Below are 6,854 nucleotides of genomic sequence, written 5' to 3'. Positions count from 1 at the left end.
CTGCAGTGATTTTGGAGCCCAAAAAACTAAAGTCTGACACTGTTTCCACTGTTTCCCTATCTATTTCCCATGAAGTGATGGGACCAGATGCCATGATCTTCGTTTTCTGAATGTTGAGCTTTAAGCCAACTTTTTCACTCTCCTCTTTCACTCTCATCAAGAGGCTTTTTAGTTCTTCTTCACTTTCTGCCATAAGGGTGGTGTCATCTGCATATTTGAGGTTATTGATATTTCTCCCGGCAATCTTGATTCCAGCTTGTGCTTCCTCCAGCCCAGCATTTCTCATGATGTACTCTGCATATAAGTTAAATAAGCAGGGTGACAATATACAGCCTTGACGGACTCCTTTTCCTATTTGGAACCAGTCTGTTGTTCCATGTCCAGTTCTAACTGTTGCTTCCTGACCTGCATATAGATTTCTCAAGAGGCAGGTCAGGTGGTCTGGTATTCCTGTCTCTTTCAGAATTTTCCACAGTTTATTGTGATCCACACAGTCAAAGGCTTTGGCATAGTCAATAAAGCAGAATTAGATGTTTTTCTGGAACTCTTGCTTTTTCCATGATCCAGCAGATGTGAGAAATATCAATAACCTCAGATATGCAGATGACACCACCCTTATGGCAGAAAGTGAAGAGGAACTAAAAAGCCTCTTGATGAAAGTGAAAGTGGAGAGTGAAAAAGTTGGCTTAAAGCTCAACATTCAGAAAACGAAGATGATGGCATCTGGTCCCATCACTTCATGGGAAATAGATGGGGAAACCGTGGAAAGAGTGTCAGACTTCATTTTGGGGGGCTCCAAAATCACTGCAGATGGAGACTGCAGCCATGAAATTAAAAGACGCTTACTCCTTGGAAGGAAAGTTATGAGCAACCTAGATAGCATATTGCAAACCAGAGACATTATTTTGCCAACAAATGTCTGTCTAATCAAGGCTAGTGGTTTTTCCAGTGGTCATGTATGGATGTGAGAGTTGGACTGTGAAGAAGGCTGGGCGCCGAAGAATTGATGCTTTTGAACTGTGGTGTTGGAGAAGACTCTTGAGAGTCCCTCAGACTGCAAGGAGATCCAACCAGTCCATTCTGAAGGAGATCAGCCCTGGGATTTCTTTGGAAGGAATGATGCTGAAGCTGAAACTCCAGTACTTTGGCCACCTCATGTGAAGACCTGACTGATTGGAAAAGACTCTGAAACTGGGAGGGATTGAGGACAGGAGAGAAGGGGACGAGAGTATGAGATGGCTGGATGGCATCACTGACTCGATGGATGTGAGTCTGAGTGAACTCCGGGAGTTGGTGATGGACAGGGAGGCCTGGCGTGCTGCGATTCATGGGGTCGCAAAAAGTCGGACACGACTGAGCAACTGAACTGAGAATACATTCATTTTAAGACCTGCCTCAATAATTGTAAGGTTTTTGTTCCCAGCTCATGCAGACTCTAGACATACATATTATGCAAGAGGTGAAAAACATCTCTATTCAGTAGAAAGAAAATCACTGGTGTGTTTTACGTGATATACACCACCCATGGAGAAGCAGGGAGCTTAATATATTTTCTTCCTTGCTGTTTGCAGCTGCTTCTGATCCTCTCCTCAAAGCTCCCAGACCCTGCACCATGACTACAGGCAGGCTGAGCACATTGAAGCTAATCTGGGCAAAAGATAATCCATTAGAGGAGAAGCCTTGAAACCTCATGTGAAATAGGGTTTTTCCTCCTTAAGGACTTCAAAGGGAAAAGACTTCAAAAAAAAATGTGGCCATTTATTAACTTCCTTCCAGGGGAAGTAGTGTCATATATTGTTATACTTGTGTGTACAAGACTCTGGAATAGAAGGAGTGATTCCAAGGGTCATGGCTTATGAGTCACTGGGATTCTGACCTACCTGCCAGGGAATGATCACTAAATTCTAGGGTCTTGGGAGGAATGGAAAAAGGTAAATAAAAAAGGCAAGGTGTGCTCCATGCAGTTTTGTAAAACAATTAAAATGTAATGAGGAAGAGAAGACTGACAATCAAGACAGAACTATCATATAATCCAGCAATCCTACTTCTAGATACACACACACAAAGGAAAACAGGATATTGAAAAATTATCTTTCTGCCTGTGTTTATTGCATCATTCACAATAGCCAAGGTAGGGAAACTACCTAAGTGTCCTCCATTGGATGAATGGACAAAGATGTTGCATATGTATGTGATCAAATATTAGTTAACCATAGGGAAGAAGGAAATTCTGCCATTTGTGACAACACAGATGACCCCTGACAGCATTATGCTCAGTGAAATAAGTCAGCAGAGAAAGACAAACAACTATGGTACTAATCTGTGGAATCTAATGAAGCCCAAACTCCTAATAACAGAAGCAGAATGGTGGTTACCAGGGGTAGGGGGAAGGGGAGCTGGGGAGAATGTTTAAAGGTATAAACTTCAAATGAGAAGGTAATAGATACATTCTGGACATCTAATTCACAGCATAATGATTACAGTCAGCAATACTCTAAGTTGCTGATAAATGAAATCTTAACTGTTCTCATCACAAAAAGGAAATATGTGACATGATAGAGATGTTAGTTAATGCTCTAATGATAATTATATAGTAATATATAAATGTATTAAATCAGCATATGGTACACCTTCAACTTACACAATGTTATATATCATTTGTAACTCGATTTAAAAAAAAATGACAACATCCTGTCTGGATCAGCTGCTCAAAATGACAAGAGCTGAGAATGGGAGAGCTGATTCTGCCAAGCACCAAAATGAAGGGCTATAATGACTGGTGGGCGTACAAGTAAGATTCCACTGGGGCATCTCCAAAATGAAAAGGGAAGGCCTCCAGGATTTGTTCATGTTTTTCCTCTACTACATGGAATGCACTGTGCCTCCCTGTAGTCCTAACTCATCTTCCAGTGAAAGTGAAAGTATTGGTTGCTCAGCCATGTCCGACTCTTCGTGACCCCATGGACTGGAGCCTGCCAGGCTTCCCTGTCCATGGGATTCTCCAGACAAGAATACTGGAGTGGGTTGCCATTCCCTTCTCCAGGGGATCTTCCCAACCCAGCGATCAAACCTGAGTCTCCCACATTGCAGGCAGATTCTTTACCATCTGAGCCACCAGGGAAGCCCTCATCCTCTAGCTGTTGTTTAGTCACTAAGTCGTGTCCAACTCTTTACGATCCCATGGACTGCAGACAGAGAAGCCAGGCTTCCCTGTCTGCACTATCTCCCAGAGTTTGCTCAAACTCATGTCCATCGAGTCAGTGATGCCATCCAGCTATCTCATCCTCTGTTGTCCCCTTCTCCTGCCTTCAATCTTCGGTCTTTTCTAATGAGTCAGCTCTTCACATCAGGTGGCCAAAGTATTGGAGCTTCAGCTTCAGCATCAGTCCTTCCAATGAGTATTCAGGACTGATTTCCTTTAGGATTGACTGGTTTGATCTCCTTGCTGTCCAAGGGACTCTCAAGAGTCTTCTCCAACACCACAGTTTGAAAGCATCAATTCTTCGGTGCTCAGCCTTCTTTATAGTGGTGTAACTCTCTCAACCGTACATGATTACTGGAAAAACTATAGCTTTGACTATATGGACCTTTGTCAGCAAAGTGATGTCTTTGTGTTTTAATACACTGTTTATGTTCAGCCATAGCTTTCCTTCTAAGGAACAAGCATCTTTTAATTTCATGGCTGCAGTCACCATCCACAGTGATTTTGGAGCCTGACAGTCTGTCACTGTTTCCATTTTTTACCCTCTATTTGCCATGAAGTGATAGGACTACCTCACCTACCTCCTGAGAAACCTGTATGCAGGTCAAGAAGCAATAGTTAGAAGCAATAGTTAGTCCATTGTTCCATGGACTGGTTCAAAATTGGAAAAGGTGTACTTCAAGGCTATATGTTGTCACCCTGCTTATTTAACTTATACGCATCATGTGAAATACCGGCTGGATGAAGCACAAGCTTGAATCAAGATTGCCGGGAGAAATATCAATAACCTCAGATATGCAGACGACACCACCCTTATGGCAGAGAGTGAAGAGGAACTAAAGAGCCTCTTGAGAGTGAAAGAGCTAGTGTAAAATTCAACATTCAAAAAACAAAGATCATCCTCCACTCCAAGTCTCCACTTAAATGTCATTTCCTCAAGGAATTCTTCCCTGGCATCCCAGATTTTACCTCCAATTCCATGGTAAATTTCCATTGTGTATTGTATTTCTTTTGTGTAACTATTTTAGTGTCTGCCTCATCACATGCTAAGCCCTGAAGCAGGGACTGGACCTGATTTTTGCCAATGCCTGGCACTTAGGAACTTAACAAAATATTGCATGGATGAGTGAAGGTGAGGTCCAAATCAGAGTATTGCGGTATTACAATTTTTTAAATTTTGTCCCTGATGCTGATGTAGCTTGATCCAGAACTGCCAGCCTCCCCAGTGCTGTGATTATAGGGTCCCCGGTGAGTCCAAGTATCCACTAACTTGAGCCCCTCTCTACCTCAGTTTCATAAAGAGTAGTCCTTGCAAAAGCAGTAGCCAGACCACACAAGTGTCTCCCAATCAACAAGCTGGATTAAATGGACTTGTAAAGTATAGTCATTTGCCAGGGTTGCCATAACAAAAATACCACAGGCTGGGCGGCATCACATCAGAAATTTTCTCAATTCTGAGGCTGCAAGTCCAAGATCAGGTATGTTTTGTCTGAGGCCGCTCTCCTCTGCTGGCTGGTGGCCACCATCTCACTGTGTGCTCACACCCACTTTGTCCCAGAGTCCTTGTATGTTCTAATCTTTTTCAGATTGGATTAAGGACTCTCCCTGATGGCCTCATTTTCACCTAAGTGAAAGTGTTAACACTCAGTCATGTCTGACTTTTTGCAGTCTCATGGACTGTAGCCCACCAGGCTCCTCTGTCCACAGAATTCTCCAGACAAGCATACTGGAGTGGGTTGCCATTTCCTGCTCCAGGGGATCTTCCTGACCCAGGGATCAAACCAGGGCCTCCCGCATTGTGGGCAGATTCTTTACCTTCTGAGCCACCTGGGAAGCTCGGTTACCTAATTAATTAACTCCTTAATAAAGCCCTTTCTCCAAATGGGCTTCCCCCATGGCTCAGACGGTAAAGATCTGCTTGCAATGTGGAAGAACCCTGCAATGCAGGAGACCTGGGTTTGATCCCTGGAGGAGGGCATAGAAACCCACTCCAGGATCCTTGCCTGGAGAATCCCATGGATAGAGGAGCCTCGTGGGTTACAGTCTGTGGAGTTCCAAAGAGTCAGACACGACTAAGCAACTAACACTTTCACTTTTCACTTCTCTCCAAATACAGTCACACTCTGAAATACTGGCAGGTAAGGGATTCAACATATAATTTTTGGGTGGGTGGCAAGAAATTCAGTGCATGTCAAAAAGGAAAACACAGGCAGCCTTGCTCCTAAGGACTGAACATCACAGTGGGAAAGCCTACAGTTTTCAGGAAATGAGAGCAAAGAATTCTAGGGTTTTCATGAAGGTTAACAACAGGTATCAAGTACATCATCAAGGAGTGAACTTGACACCAAAAAATTCACTACAAATGCTGCTGTGGTGAAATACTTATGGAATTGGAAACTAAATATCTATTATATACTTTATAATGAGCATAAAATGGTCCATGACCATAACTTGGAAAAACATGTTTTCACTGTGCAAAATTAACACCTTCCTAGAAGAAGAGATCATGGCAATATTAGGAGCATAGGAGCTTCCTAAGAATTCACTAACAACAGAAGAAAATTGAAAAAAAATCAATGATTTACATTTTCATCACAATAAGAGTGTAAAGCACATTTGGATAGGGAGTTCTCAAGTTTTGGTTTGGGCACTATTATTTGATAACTGTGACTTTATATAATTTACTCCTTAAGAATTTCCTCAAGTACAAAATAACATGATTACATGTTAAGATCAGATATTATTGTATCTAAAGTCCATTCCTGCTCAAACATTGTAGCAATTTCTTTGTTAGAATCAGTTTTCTATCCCACTTTATATAGAACTCAACAGGTTTATAGCACTGGTTAGCTGCTGTGGTTTGGCAACCTAATAGCTAATCCATAATAGGTTAATCAGAACTAAAACATTTAACTGGTAGAAACAAGTTTCTGACAACATTATTATTTTTCTGTTTGACCCAACTAAAGTGCTAATGACACCAACACAAACTAATGCATTAAAGACAACAGCTTTCCTTCTAATAAAGGATATAACCTTTAACACATTACCCCAGATTTCCTTCATTTCCTATCATTCCATTTATGCTTAAACTGATTTTTTTTAACATATACATGTCTCCTTTTTCAAATTCTTATCCCAATTAGGTTGTTATGTAATGTTGAGCAGAGTTGCCTGTGCTATAAAGTAGGTCCTTGCCAGTTATCCATTTTAAATATTGCACTGGGTACATGTATATCTCAAACTCCCTAACTATACCTCCGCTTCAACCTTCCTACCCACTACCCCCAACACTGTCCTACAACCATAAATTTGTTTTCTAAGTCTGTGATTCTGTTGCTGTTAAACTGATTTTTTGAAATGAAGAATTATTCGCCCAAGTTAAATACTTTTGTTTATAGCTATGAAACTGTCCTCATGTCTTATTACTTTTGTACAAATACAGATGATAAAAATTTTATAAGAATTTTATAATAATGAGACTTTTTTGCATTTGTTTCAAAATAGGTACTTATTATTAAAAAATTAAACAAACTGGCTTATTTCTCACAAATTATCATGAAAAATTTTAAACAATTTGTCTCCCCCCTCCAAGAAAGTATGTTTTGTCTTTATAATCTTTACTGGCAGACATTTTGATGTATAGAAAAAA

This window comes from Ovis canadensis, chromosome 3 (assembly GCF_042477335.2).
Source record: "Ovis canadensis isolate MfBH-ARS-UI-01 breed Bighorn chromosome 3, ARS-UI_OviCan_v2, whole genome shotgun sequence".
NCBI classification, from domain to species: domain Eukaryota; kingdom Metazoa; phylum Chordata; class Mammalia; order Artiodactyla; family Bovidae; genus Ovis; species Ovis canadensis.
Note: the sequence above shows the minus strand (reverse complement) of the source record.